The sequence below is a fragment of the Ursus maritimus genome, unplaced genomic scaffold (genome assembly GCF_017311325.1).
Source record: "Ursus maritimus isolate PB19 unplaced genomic scaffold, ASM1731132v1 scaffold_26, whole genome shotgun sequence".
NCBI lineage: Eukaryota > Metazoa > Chordata > Mammalia > Carnivora > Ursidae > Ursus > Ursus maritimus.
Genome location: NW_024425119.1, coordinates 14,948,069 through 14,963,517, shown reverse-complemented (window position 1 = coordinate 14,963,517; position 15,449 = coordinate 14,948,069). Strand labels below are relative to the sequence as shown.

Here is a 15,449-nt window from a genome sequence, read left to right as displayed (position 1 = left end):
CTCAAGCCATCTGTAGACTTGAAAATTTAATTATGCTACCATTCTTCTAAATAACTTACGTAAGAATGAATATTCTTGATCCTGCTGTTTATATTTATTCATCCCAAGAAGTGTCCATTGTATGTTTGTTTTGTTTTGTTTTGTTTTCCACCTTTAATCCAGATTCTATCCAAGCAGCAACTCCAAAATGATAGTGACTCATTCAGTCTTTTTTCGTATGAACAAGTTGGTTCTTCGTCTCATTCACATGCCACGCATATTTGCTCTTTTGTATGCCTGTAATATATTAATAAATTTACATGATTCTCCCCAAATATGAATTATATTGCACTGCTACTTCATCTCTAGGTAAGTTATTAAAGCATTTGGTTGATCATTCTGCCCATATGAATTGAGCTAGCTTAACTGGTATGTAGTTGAGATTTGACGATATGCAATTTAGAGTTTAGAAACTTCTTTTGGATTCTCATATTAGTAACATATTAGTTTCTTTCTTCCATTAAAAAAGACTTTTAAAGTCAGAAGGAGCAGAAGGGGTGGTTTACAGAACACAAAGCAAATGGTGATAATCTTAGGAGAGGAAGTAATGAAAGACGAGGAACTGTGATTGAACTTACAGGAACTGAGAATGAAGTTCTGCCATATTTTCAAGGTGAACATATTGTGACATTGTTATTCCATTCTGCTTGCCTGCCTTAATAACGTATGTTAATGACTTCCTGTCATTGCAGATCCAGTGGTCTTACTTGTTACGTTTTGGTACAGCTTATCTTGTCTGCCTCTGTATTTGCGGTTACAAAGTGTGGAATGTAGGGCAAGGTTACCAGTAGAGAGGTGTGGGTGTACAATTTCCAGCTTCCTTCAGTAGTTACAGGGAAACCTGCAGCAAACAAATCTGCTGTGTTCCAAATATATTTCTCATGGCTGCTCTGGTAAACTGCCCTATCGTAGAAGGGTGAGACAATCGACAAATACCTGTGAGGCTCGCTTAGGTTAGTCCCATGTCTTTGGCATCCTGAGTGTGCATATGAGTGAATGTAGTTTTAGTCCATGCAGTTTTTTATTAATATTCTTTATAATGATTAGTTATATACCAGTCTGAACTAGATTAATCTTTTATAAAGCCATTATTAACAGCTTTACTGATGGTTTAGAACCAAAAGGTATATCAAAATTCTGTACTTGGACCATGGGACAAATATAAACAAGGCTCATGGGTTTTGTTGAGTCCCTCACCCTTCTAAGGGAGGGCATTTACCAGAAGTAGCCATAAGAAATACTATGTATTTGGAATGTGATAGATTTGGTTGCTGCACATTTTCCCATGACTATTGAAGAGAGCTGGAAATTGCATACATACATCTCTACTGGTAACCTTGCTCTCCAGCCCGGAATTAAATGTACCAGTTATTATTAGGAAAATGACTGTCTTAGGAGTATAAATGGCCTATGTCTAGGCAACAATATTTTTGGCATTTAGCACACCCATGGACCTAAGAGATGATACCTTTAAAAAGATGGGTCGGAATGGGTGTACCCTGTAAGATCCCTTTTGTCTTTCAAGTTCAGCAAGACAATTGAAATGTTGTATTGGAGTTTTGTGATTATAATATTTATTTAGAAAAAGGCTTTCCCTTGTGCTGCTGATCTCACCAAAGAGATATTAGCACTTTCTGGTGTTCCCCTCATTGGTTTCAAAGCTTTATTATTTTTCTCTTCTCACTCCTTTAATAGTGCTGCCCCATATCCTGTCCTTTTTGTTTATGATGCTCTTCTGTTGCAGTCTGGGGTCCCCAGGATACAAACTCTGAGATGGAAATTAGTGTGCTGGAAGTTTCTTAGAAAGTGCTCTTTGGATCGACCCCTGTGGGAGGGAAGGGAGAAACCAGTATTGGGCAGAAGGGAAGTTAGGCTATTGTGCAGTCTTTTTTTTCTTTTCTTTTCTTTTTTTTTTTAAAGATTTTATTTATTTGTTTGACAGAGAGAGAGAGCACAAGCAGGGAGAGCGGCAGAGAGAGAGAGAGAGGGAGAAGCAGGCTTCCCGTTAAGCAGGGAGCCTGATATGGGGCTGGATCCTAGGACCCTGGGATCATGACCTGAGCTGAAGGCAGACACTTAACCGACTGAGCCAACCAGGTGCCCCTATTGTGCCCTCTTAATGGAGATCTGACCCAATGGGGAGTTCTGAAGCTGGGGGGCTGTTCACCATTGTCTCTAGTCAGGGAGAGAGGGCCAAGTCTTTATATTCCCCATGTCAACCAGTCTTCGGATGTGGGCTGCCCTGGGAAGGGAGCAAGAGCTTGTGTGAGGAGAAGCTTCAGCCAAGGCTGTTCTCAAGCGAGCTGATAGCCGAGGGCTGTCTGCTGGCAGCTGTACAACAGGGGAATAAATCATTCAGTCCTGAAACGGGATCTGGGTGGCACATCACAGTTTCCACTCCATCTTTTTTGCAAGGGTGCTGGAGATGGTTCACAATGGCCTGGGGGATGGGTCAGAATTCCAGCAATGAGAAGTTGCAAGGGCAGAGGGGTAGACATAGTAGAGAGGGGAAGTTGGTGTGGAGTAGATCCTACCATATAATTGAGTTCCTGCATTGATTAGTGTTTTTCTAAGTAAGTTTTTAAAATTCTGTGTATCTATACTAACACTATTCTCTTTTTAAGTTATAGAAACTCGATGAAAACTCTGGGTGTTCTATGCAGAGTGTGTGTATATCTTTGTATATAAGTTCTGTATGGTTTTTGTAAAACCTACTTTTTTTCAGTTTCCTATTCTTTATAGGCTTTTTTTTTCTTCCTCCATTTCTTAATAATAATGCTTTGTTTTTCTGTCTTCATATTACAAAATATGTGCTAATTTTTCTGTTTGGTATACTTGTTAATGCCCAATCACAGGAAATCATTTTCTTACATATTTTGTTATTTCTAAATTAACAGGCTCATCTTCAGTGGGGATAGTTTTTTGGTTTTGGTTTGGTTTCGTTTTTCTAGCTTGTAGAGATCCCATGTGGCCTTGTTTATGGAATGTTACTCTAAAGTAGTTTCATGTTTGTTTCTTCCAGATACTCCAGGGATATCATAAGCACAGACCCCAGTTTTATCTTAATTTCTTAGCTTGAAGATTCTCATACAAATTCAGACTTCAGAACTGTTGTGACACAGGCGTAGGGCTTTTAATTTCTGCTTGTAGCATTTCCTCTGCACTTTATCCAGATTGTCGGAGACAAGTTCCCTTGAAGTCTTATTAAGACAGTGGGTGGATTTGTCCTGTTCTCATCATTTTTTAACGTGATTGCAGCCTTTTGAAAATAGCTCTGGTTTTATGAAAGGACCTCAGCACCAAATTTAAACCTTGTGTGCCTGAGATCTCTTCCTCTGCCCTTACATGGCCACCAGAGCACAGTTGGGGAGGTTGTATCCCATGTTGAGGAAAAGGAGGGCCAGAAATCTAGCCTAACTCTTCCCCCGAGAGAGCACCTTCTTCTGATCTCCTTACTTGAGGGGGCGTCTCCTCCTTACCAGTTTCTGTTAGACTTAAGTGCTAAAGAGACGTCTGTGATCCTTCCTGGAAGCCATAACTGGCAATATTTGCCTTTGCGCATACCAACTAGTACCAGTGGATTTTCTTTATTGTCAGTAAAGCTGTGTATTTATTTTTAAATCTTGTTACACTCTTTTTCATTTTTTCCCTGCCTCTCTCGTGGAAGGTCTTCTTCATTAGCTCATTTAACCATATTGCTGTACCTGGAATTCCTACAAGTTACTTAGTAACCTCTATTCCTCAGAGTCGACGTCTTTACAATGGGAATAATAATAGGCTCTGTCTGTATAGTGTTAGTTTGGAGCACATAGTAAGTTCTCAATTAGTGTTAGCCGTTATTTTTTGCACCCTTTAAAGCGTTGCTTTATCACCTTAGGGAAGAGTTGGACATGTAGTAGTGGTTGTGTTTACTTACTTAACAAGAAGAGGAAGTCTTAGTTAACGCCCTAGAGAAACCAAAGGAGAAACTTTGTTCACTACAGTGCAATGCCGAAACTGAATCTTAGAGTCCCACCCTTTCTGTTGATATGCCGAAGGTCACTTGGCACCAAGAGGAAACTGAGAGGAATGTCCTCTCAGTGTTGCCTGGAAGATCGCTTAGAGAAGTCTTGCCTGGATTGTGTGGATAGGTAAGTTTGAGTTTGTGAATATTTACTTTGCTAAGGAGGGCTCTCAAAGGCATAATTATTACAGAGGATATTTGTAGACCTTGAAACATGCAGTAATACTTTTAGCCCCAGTTAGCCTTTTGACAATATTATAAATTCCCATTTGGTATTCCAACTGGATTCTGAACTTGTTGAAATTGGTACCTCAGGTTCCTCTAGAGTCCTGCCTCCTGCCTCCTACCTCTTGGGGATTTAAAGGATTTCCTTCTCTTAGGTCATGTGTTTAAGAGAATAATTCCTCTCCATCCCCCCAGAGTGTAGGTAAGAAGAAATCTGTTGACTAATAATAGTTGGGGAAGCATAGACATAATCTATCAAGTTTTCTTCAAATGACTTTTAAATTATTCTGATATGCAAAATATTGTGATTATCCTATAAATATTAACTGCTTTGGATTGTTTATACAATGTTAGTTGTACTACGAAAATTTGCTTATTACCAAGTTCAGTTTTCTTAGGTTGTTATTGGCTTTGAGTCCACAGACTTAACACTGCCAAATTTCTGTGTAAACATTTTGCTTGGGACCTAAAATGTAGTGAATATGTGTATTTAAAGTTTTTTTTTTTTCCTTCCCCTAAACCCATGTATATTAATGGAACTTGTAAACATTTAAAGAGCCAATTAATGGAAATTTTTAAGGAACAACTCTTTCAAAAAATTCAATTATGTAATTATGTTGTTTTAAATATAAAATTTGAGCCTTGTGAGAAATATATATAATTCTTGTATGGAGATCTAATTTTGTACCTCTTATAGATTTGTTACATTTAATTTTATTCGGGAGGAGTCTTTTCCTTGTTCTGTTACTAGTGATTAAGTGCAAGGTTAAGATCTATGCTATTTAAAAACAAGAGTTAATATTGTATCACAGTAAACTAGATGGAGAACAAAAGCAAATAACTGGTTACATCTCTGTTTTGGTGCTGGGAAATGTAATGCATTCTTGAGTTCAGAAGCCATGGTTATGCCTGTATTGATCTTTTTGAAGTCCATTCTTGGATATGTTGATTTTCCTCTAATTGTCTGTTACTGTATTAAGACGACACCATAAGGAACATTATCACTTTTCACCAAAAACTTTACCCATACAAGCATCACGTACATAGTTGTTTGGTAGCATATACAGGTGAGGTTCCTTGGAAGGTTTATGGCTTGAGTTATTCTTAACCTTGTTGCAAAGCTTTTGTCGGCTTTGTAGGCCAAATTCTAAAGCAAGTGCCAGTGTCAGGTTTGGTATAAATTTCATATATGCTCTGGGAATGGTATGTGAAGTATTTTGTCCTTTGACCTGTTCTCACCTTAAAGAGGATATCCCTGCATCTCCTGTACCTGGGGTGTTTTAAAAGTGGTTTCTGTTTTTCTACAGATAGGCTCGGAAACACTTGCTTCCGTTTAAGTAAATTATATATTAGAGAAAATGACTTTGGAGAGGATAAGATGTTTATACTCATTTTCTATGTAATTCTGAAAGAAGTTGTGTAGAGAAGTTTCCTTTTCAGTTTATTTTTCAGAGAAATCATGTTTCTTTAATTCATCAAGGTACTGTCTCAGAGTTTTAAGCAGACAAAAATTAGCGTATTATATTGTAGATTTTTAAGTAATAGTTTACTTGAATTGTATAAACTTTTTGTGCAGATGATATACCGAAGTAGATATTCTTTTTTTTCTTTTTCTTTCTTTCTTTTTTTTTTTTTTTTACGAAGTAGATGTTCATATAGTCTTTTGATCATTTTCCCTGTAGGATAGTTCTAATTTAATTAAACTAATTATTCTTTAAAAATTCTTTTTTATTTTAGGGATGCCTGGGTGGCTCAGTCATTTAAGCGTCCTACTCCTGATCTTGGCTCAGGTCCTGATTGCAGGGTCCTGAGATTGAGCCCCTCCTTGAGCAATGTGCTGGGCTTGGAGCCTGTTTAAGATTTTTTTCTCTCCCCCTCCTTCTGTCCCTTCCCCAAACCTTGTCTCAACTCTCAATCTCTCCCTCTCTTAAAAAAAAAAAAAAAAAAATTATTATTTTTTTAAATTTAGAGTTGAGGTTTGTATATGTATTTTTAATTTTTTTAATGAAACATTTTTTGGATTTTTCAGCTATATGAAAATATATTTCTTATTTTAGTTAAAATTTGTGACACTTCTGTCTTATGTATAGAATATATTAACTAGATTCAGAAAAAAAAGAAAAAAGGTAGATTCAACAATATGATTGGAAGAAACTTGTGGTAGTTTTAATTCTTAATATATTTTCTAAAATTTTAAAGCAATATGTGAAATACTATCTCTTTGTATTTGGCAATGTAAAATCTGATCTGAAATGGAGTGTGGGTTTCTTAAGCTTGCCTTAGACCTTATATGAACATTTATCCAAGAAGGCTCTGCTTTGGGGAACATTGGTATACAGTTTCTTAAGGATAAAAATATGTTGTGTCAGATATTTAGATATAATTCAGAACCATATTATTTAACTTTCCTAATTTTATGATCCTAATGATCAGATTTAAATATCTGATAATATTATTATTGCTATTAGGTTGCCTTATATTCTTTTTTTCCTTCATTGTTTCTAAAAATATATTTCCCTCTGATTTTGCAGGTCATTTCTTTTTATTCCACTATTTTATGTAGTTTGCCAGACCAAATGACACAGTTAAGATCCATTAAGTAGAGCTGTGAATATCAATCTTGGACACAAAGCTGGGGATTGTTGTTGGGAAAGCCCTCCTGCTGCTCTTGCTTGGCATTCCAAAGACTCTGAATGAAGTCTCTTAACTTATTCAAAGCGTGGATTTGTGAAGGCCAGTTGGGCACCCTTTTGCCCATTCATAACTGATGTTGTACTCTTCTGGTTAAAAATTTTCAGTGGCTTTCCCATTTCGCATCAGATAAAATTCAAAGTTTGTTGTGTAACTTATATTATGCCCTAAGCTTCTTGACCTTCATGCTTTATATGTATCTCACATTTCTTGCCTTTTTCTTTACTCATGCAGCAATTAGAAAGTCTTTCCCTCATAATCAAAATTCACCTCATCCTAAAGTCTACTAATCACCCCCATTAAGTTTTTCCTGGCTCCTTCTAACAACATGGAAAGTAATCTGTTTTTTTCTGCATTTTCTTAAGGTGCTTCATATTATGTGTTAGTTATTTTTACATATGTTATAATATGTTCTTTAAAGATTTTATTTATTTGAGAAAGAGAGAGAGCATGAGGGGGAGGGAGAGAGAGAATCTCAAGCAGACCCCCTGCTGAGTGTGGAGCCTGATACAGGGCTTGATCTCCCAACCCTGAGATCGTGCCCTGAGCAGAAACCGAGTGTTGGACACTTAACCAACTGCGCCACCCGGGCGTCCCAACACATGTTATAATATTTTACAACGCCTGTATAACAGTGACTGACTTTAAATGATCCACTGAGTTAAGTCTCTTACTCTCTTACTAGGATGGGTGGAGTTGGTTTTGTCACATTTCTCCTATTTTTCCTTGTATTCAGTAGATGCTCATAAATTTTGGTGACTGAATAAATGGAATGACATGACAGTGAGTTATTGACTACCAGATATTTTATTGCTCTGTTGGAATGGACATGTGAGGACAGGGGATCAGTTAGGGAGCTAAGCGGTTATGGCATGACTGTCTGAATTTGGGCTGTCCCCAGAAGGGACAGCTGAAGAGACATCAAAGATGCAGTTAAGAAATGTTTTAGATCGGGGAGCCTGGGTGGCTCAGTCGTTAAGCGTCTGCCTTTGGCTCAGGGCGTGATCCCGGCGTTGTGGGATCGAGCCCCACATTGGGCTCTTCCGCTAGGAGCCTGCTTCTTCCTCTCCCACTCCCCCTGCTTGTGTTCCCTCTCTTGCTGGCTGTCTCTCTGTCAAATAAATGAAAAAATCTTTAAAAAAAAAAAAAAAAGAAAGAAATGTTTTAGATCATGTTTAATGGCTCAATACTGATAAAGAAAGAACAACTTTTTCTAGATAAAGACTTTGGGCTGATAGGAAATTGAAGAGTAACACAGGCTTTGTAGATCGTGACTACGGTTCTGAGTCAGAGAACATTTGTCACGAGTTTGTAGTTTGGGAATGAATACAGTCAGTTCTGCTATAATGCTTGTTTTGAAAATGGGAATTTATTCCTACGTTATTGGTACTGGGGAACGATTTGAGGATAACGTAAATTTCACATTTGTTATATGTGATTTTGTCTGAGAAATAGGAGGTGAACACAGAAAGTGCCACCTAGCTGAACTGAGCCACATAGGAATACACAAGGCATGTGCACAGACCTCAGACATCTTCCAGCTACCTCACTGCATTGCACGCTGTGAGCCACAAACACCTATATCTTGTTTTATAATTTTCCCTCCAATTTCAGATAACCCTTTACCCACCCTTTCACAATAACTCACAAGCTATAACCCTTTGGACAGCCCACTCGGCAGGCAAACTTCAGGTCTTTTTCAATGTCAGGTACCAGGTTTATTGTAGTTTTTATTTATTTCTAACCATTTAACGTGTAAAACTGTGTTGTGATCTTTATTAGGTTCTTTTCTTTTTTATGAAGTGTCACTGACAAGAGTTTTTGAGTGTTGTGCTTGTCACGCCATTTTCTCCATAAGCCCTGTGATTTTTTAGTGATGGGATTTTTGCCTAGCATCACGATCTTTGGGGATATGTGTTGCGTTAAAACAGAACTGGCCATACTAATTGTTAACGTGCAGTGTGTGAACTGATGGTTCTGTCTCTCTGCTTCCTTCATTTCCACTCTTCCTCTTCCCGCTTTTTTGACAGTGAAAGACACTAAACAGTCCCTGTAAGGAGGAACACAGCACAACAGAGCAAAATGCCAATGGACTTTAAAAAAAAAAGGGGGGGGGATAAATTTACCAGTGGAAATAAATGGATAGCTTCAAAAGCAGGTAGAGACTAAGAAGTAAACATAAAAGGCCTGTGGGCTCTGGAGTGAAAATATATCTTACCTTTAAATAATAATAATTATGTTTAACATTTTTTGAGCCTTTACTATGTGCTGGGCACTATGATAAGTGCTTGACATGGATTACGCCATGTAATCCTCATAAAACCTTATAAAGTATGTTATTACTGTATTTTACAGATGAGGAAAATGAAACTTAGAAGGGCTAATTATCTTGCCCAAGGTAGATAACTCATAAATATAAATGGCAGAGCCAGTTCTAGAAGCAAGTCTGACTGCTGAGACTTAGATTTTAGTGGTCTGTTAGAGTACTTTATAGGTGATAAATTAATAACTTCTGCATGTGTTATTTCCTCGGCCCTTAACTGTGTCCGATCGGCATCACAGGCTATTTCAGCCCTTGCAATAAATGAAGAAACAAAGGTGCCCAGGCTAAGAACTACACAGATTTTCAGAAGCAGAACAATAACAGAAATGAATTCTAATACCTAATTCAGGGTTTTTTTTCCTGGGGCTTATGCATAAAAAGGGAGAAAATTTGGACAATTAGCAATAAGGTGAGCTGAGCTGAGTAGGAGAAATGATCGTGTTGGAAACTGGAATAAAAGGGGGTGAATTTATACCATTATGTCAGAATTGAAAGGAGAGGGCCTAATGGTGAATGAGCAGTGGGAGTCCTCTAACTCTGTGGCACAAAGACCTCTAACTGTGGCACAGAGACCTCTCTGCGGTACAGGAAGCCCACTCAGATTCTCATAAAGGAACTAACACTAGCACCAATTTCAGTACAGGGTTATAGTACGAGAAATCGGAGGTCATGAGTATAAATTCGTCATACTGTAAATCCTGATTAGTAGTACGTTCAGAAAAAAAACAGAGGAAAGAAAGAGGTGACGCAAGAGGAAGCCTTCCAAAAGCTTTATTCTGGGGCGGAGGGGAAGCTTTATTTGTACTTCTTTTATTGCATGTCCTAAATCAATTTTTCTTTAGGTGTCCAGTCACCTCGTAGGGCTTTACATAAAACAACTAAACTAGTGTTAATTGCTATTTGTTAAATGGAAACACTGATAAATAGTAGAGTAGTTCTTCAGTTGAGTGTTGATTAAAAGCTATATATTATACAGGTAATAGGATAAATAAGGGTGGAATTGGTAAATATTTATGTGTTTAGAGCAGGGGATTAGGAAACTGGCCAGTGGGCTGTTTTCTTTCTACAAGCCAAGAATGATTTTTACATTTTTAGTAGGTTATTAAAAACAAAAACAAAAATTAAGAATATCAGCAGAGACCATATGGGGCCCACAAACCCCAAATATTTACCACTTGACCCTTTACAGAAAGTTTGTCAACACCTGACCTGAAATACTATCCAAAAAAAGTTAGACTTGTTCTCTTAGGAAATCAGATTAGGTCATGGAAACTGGTATTATATTTTGTAGAGGGCTTGATTTTTGAACTTGTGCCTTTTTTTTCCTTCTGCATGTGGGAAGGAATTGATATTTGCTTTATATATTTTGTTAGGGGCTTTGTATACTTTATATTTATTTCTTGGACCCTTGAAAGATATTACAGCTACTGTAAAATGAGGAAATGAGGCTCATAGAGGCTTAAATAATCAAAAATTTCACATTTAATAAATAGTGGGATTCATATGTATTTGTCTGGGTCTCCCAGATAAGAAAATGGTAAAAGTTGAGTATATACTTATTCAGATTTCTGGCTTGACTATATCTAAACAGATATCATATGTGGATATTTGTAGTAACATAAGCTACTATCTAAAAATATAAACAAAACATTTATATTTTACATACAAAAATTAAGGTTGGTTGGAGAATTGTAATTTTATTATATAATTTTCATATGAAGAAAGATCCTGGGATAAACTGTGGAGTTACAAAGATAAAGTGTAAAGAAAAAATTCAAGACTCATATTAAAAACTCAAAATAATATTCACCTTAAAGAAAGAGGAGACTTAAAATGTTTTCAATAGAAAGTACAAAATAGAAAAGTTTGTTCTGTTTCAATAGAAAGTGCACCAGGCAGCAATTTATTTTTGAAAAGCCATGTTAGACAAATATTGGCCTGTATGTTAATTATAAAGTCTTATGGAGAAGATTTCAGGGTGCTGTGAAAACATGTAATGAGGGTTCTAATCGTATAGAGTAGAAGGTCAGGACAAGACTTCCCAAGAGGGGTCATTTAAGCTGAAATACAGGAGTTCGGCAAAGACAAAGAGGATAATTATTCCAGACAGATAATGATAGGCCTTGAGGATGGTAAGAGCTTGGCATATTCAAAGGGATATCAAAGAAGGTCATTGTATCCCCTGAGAACTCTGAGGACAAGAATTGTATCTGTTTTGTTCATCCTTGTGTATCCAGTTTCAAACATATAGTATCTGCTGGCACATAGAAAGCCCTTAGCAGGATTTATTGAATGGACAAAGAATGAATGGACATTTCACTGGGAAATTCTTGGTATAATGTTGAGTACAGGGATTGCCTGGATGAAGGCTACTACCCTCTCTCTGAAGCCTACCTAATTACATTAAACTACTCAGATTGTTGGTAATCCAGATTATCCTAGGTCACTTGCAGCCCAGGTGTCCCAAACCTTGGTAAACCACTGTCAAAGTATCTGAATGGAGCTTTGACCTAGAGACAGTCTGCGCAGAAAAAGCAGGAAAAGTGAATGTAGACTGTTCAAGTTAGATCTGAGCCTGAGAAGGAAAGTAATTTTGCATTATTACGATGTCAGGAATAAATCTGAGGTGGAATGAATATAGCCACTTTTCTAAAAATAACCACTGGAAGGGAAGGGTATTCTGTACTAGAACATAGGATCCGTGGTTCTCTGGGTGATCACTGGTGACCAAATAGCACGTGAGCATCAGGCTTAGAGGTTTAAGTTAAGAAGTTAAGTATTCAAATACTTGTTATTTATGGAGCCTATTTCTGCAAAGTCATTTTTGGGCTTTTAAATTTAGAGAATTTCACTTATTGGTTTGAGTGCACTGAGAAATTTATAAAGTAGAAAGAATGAGGAGAGGATTGCATATTTCCCAGGTCTGTGAAATAAAGTTGTAGCAGCCGTGGAAGTGATTATTTTTACAAAATATTGACCATACGTTGGAAGTGAAATAGAGGCTTACAACAGTAAAGGAAAGAGAGAGGATAACTTTAGGTGGGAAGGCAAATGAGAATTGGACAAAAAAGAAAGAAAACATTCCCGGGCTATTCAGGAATGACAGTCTTTGGGTTTTTTGTTTGTTTGTTTGTTTTTAAAGATTTTATTTATTTATTGGATAGAGAGAGACACAGTGAGAGAGGCAACACCAGCAGGGGGAGTGGGAGAGGGAGAAGCAGGCTTCCCTCGGAGCAGGGAGCCCGATGTGGGGGTCGATCCCAGGACTCTGGGATCACGACCCGAGCTGAAGGCAGATGCTTAACGACCGAGCCACCCAGGCACCCCGAATGAGGCACCCCGAATGACGGTCTTTGAGTTAAAAAAAAAAAAGTAGTCTCTAAGTGGTAAAAACAACACACGTACAACTAATTATGTAAGAATTTAATGACACTTGCATATGCTTTACTTAAGCTTACACTTCAGTGAACTTTAGTTTAATGGTATCACATTGTTGGGGATTTCCTATGAAGTTTGAGGAATTCCTTACTGGATGTCACAAGTCTATTTCCTTACAAAATTAATACTGGCCAGCAGATGAGGTAAGTACCAAGAGCTCTAAGTTTTGTTTCTGTCAGTGAGAAAAAAAAAGACTTTCTCTTGCCCCCCTGCAGATAATACATGGTTTTCAAAGGGTGTGTTGGGAGGGGGATTGGTGGTACTGGCATGTGAAAAACTCTTAGGTGTTTATTTTATTTATGTATGTATCTATTTAAAGACTTTATTTATTTGAGAAAGAGAGAGAGAGTGCAAGCAGGGGGCGGGGCACAGGGAGAGGGAGAAGCAGACTCCCCACTGAGCAGGGAGCCTGATGCCTGCACAGCTCAGTCCTAGGACCCTCAGATCATGACCTGAACTGAAGGCAGCCGCTTAACCGACTGAGCCACCCAGGCGCTCCCTCTTAGGTGTATATTTTAAACAGATTCTTTCTTGAGTATTGAAATTAGTGAGTTAGATATTGTCAAGTGTGATTAGTCTCAGTTCCAGGAACAGAGGATATTCTAACTATTGCATTTACAATTGATTTGCCATAAGACATCAAGGTCACGATGACTTTCTTAACCAAAAGTACCGGCGCATTCTTTAGACCTTTTAAATGAATCGTTAACGGTTTTTGCTGGCATCATTCTATAATTCCTGTTGATGTTTGGTATGGCACTTAATTATGGGCTAATTCATTATAAAAGCAAAATTAAATAATTTCTTCTCTTATCACTTTAAAAGTTGGACCTTTGAAGCCATCTTATTGAATATATGTATATTCAATGCATCAGTTCACCTTTGAACAATTGGGAGTTTGGGCACCAACCCTTTGCATAGTGGAAAGTCCACATATAACTTTGACTCCTACTGCTAGTAGCCTTTAGTTGATTAACACATATTTTGTACATTATATATATTATATATTGTATTCTTACAATAAAGAAAGCTATAGAAGAGAAAATGTTATTAAGAAAAACGCAAGGAAGAGAAAGTATACTTATAGTACTGTACTGTATTTACTGAAAAAAAAATCCTCGTATGAATGAAAAACGTGTTTTTCAAGGGTCAGCTGTGTATATGTGTGTGCGTGTTTGTGTGTGTGTATAAAATAAAATACATCACTATTCCTAAGGGGGAAATACATACACATCACCCCCTTAGGAATACTGATGTATTTTATTTTATTCAATGCTTGTTTTCCTCAAAGTTTCTATGCCCTTTAGATTGTTTAAAAGCTCAATTAAAAAATGAAAAATGCAGAGAAATTTTAAAGATTTCTTTAACCCATTTCATAAGTCAAACAATCCTTTTGTAAGGAGCATATCTATTCCAAATCATTTCAAAATTTAAAAGTAATTATATGTTTACATCGTCTTATTTTATCCCTTCCGTATACTGTGAGATCGGTGTGTAGGATGGAACACAGATACTCCATTTGACGGGTGAGAAAATGGAAGATCGGTGAGAAATAGCATTTGCAAGAGAGATTGCTAAATAATGTTAGAGCTGAACCTGAAATCAAGAATTGGTAAAAACTTGATCAGTTTTACTGTTTAATTTACTGGTTTTTTTTTTTTTTTTACTGTTTAATTTACTGTTTTTATAGATTAGGGACTTTGTGTCTTCATCTTTATTAAAGTGGAGTACATGATCTAGTTTATTTCAAATTAAAATATATACACTCAGGCATTTGTGCATATGGATGTGTACACACACACAAACACAAGATTGTAAGGATGGTTTTAATTTTTTTATGTGTGTATTTGCCACAGAAATTCTTTACGTGTCCAATACTCGTCATTGACAGCCTTCACCTTCCGGACCAGGTGGTCACACCTGATGGGCTTGCAGACATGCAGTAGTCCATTCATTCTTCAGTTATTTATTTTTTATTATTGTGGTAAAGTATATGTGACATAAAATTTACCATTTTCATTGTTTTTAAGTGTACATCTTTATGAACTGAAACTTTGTATCCATGCAACAGTAACTGCCCATTCCCCCCCCCCCCCCCCAGCTTCCGGCAACCACCGTTCTACTTTCTATCCTTAGGAGTTTGACTACACTAGGTCCTCATATAAGTGGAATCATACAGTATTTGTCATTTTGTGACTGACCTGTTTTACGTAGCGTAATGGCTTCAAGCTCCATCCATGTTGTTGCATGCATCTGAATTTCCTTCCTTTTGAAGTCTGAGTAACAGTCCATTGTGTGTATATACATTCAGCTTATCCATTTACCTGTCATTGGATACTTGGGTTGCTTCCACCTTTTTCTATTGTGAATAATGCTGCTGTGAACATGGAGTGTAAATATCGTGTTAAGTCCCTGCTTTCAATTCTTTGGGGTATATACCCCGAAGTGCATCTACTAGAATATAGATGGCGATTCTGTGTTTAAGTTTTTGAGGAGCTCTGCTGTAGTTTTCCACAGCAGCTGCATCATTAAAGGGCTGTTTTCAATGACAAACAAATAAAACAACCTTCAATTCTCTTACTTTCTGGATTTTTAAAACGAACTTTTCTAAAATAGAATGAATATATAGCTTCAATGGATTTCTTATGTAACCAGTAACTCTAGAAAATGTGGGCTGTGTCCTTGTAAGTTGTTGGTAGACACATTTTAGATTAGTTAAATTATCTTCCT

General features: G+C 37.1%; 1 protein-coding gene across 4 annotated transcripts in view; it reads left to right on the top strand.

Annotated features, from left to right (window-relative positions):
* The window catches only part of EPS8 (epidermal growth factor receptor pathway substrate 8), a 175,094-nt gene that overhangs the window by 72,170 nt on the left and 87,475 nt on the right, over positions 1-15,449 (top strand). Inside the window, exon 1 of one of the 4 annotated variants that reach the window (XM_008707048.2) lies at positions 4,104-4,169. The exons of the other annotated variants lie outside the window; for them this stretch is intronic. The gene's annotated coding sequence lies outside the window, so the exon portion shown is untranslated. Of the gene's footprint in view, positions 1-4,103; positions 4,170-15,449 lie in introns of those variants that run through there. 4 annotated transcript variants of the gene reach the window in all.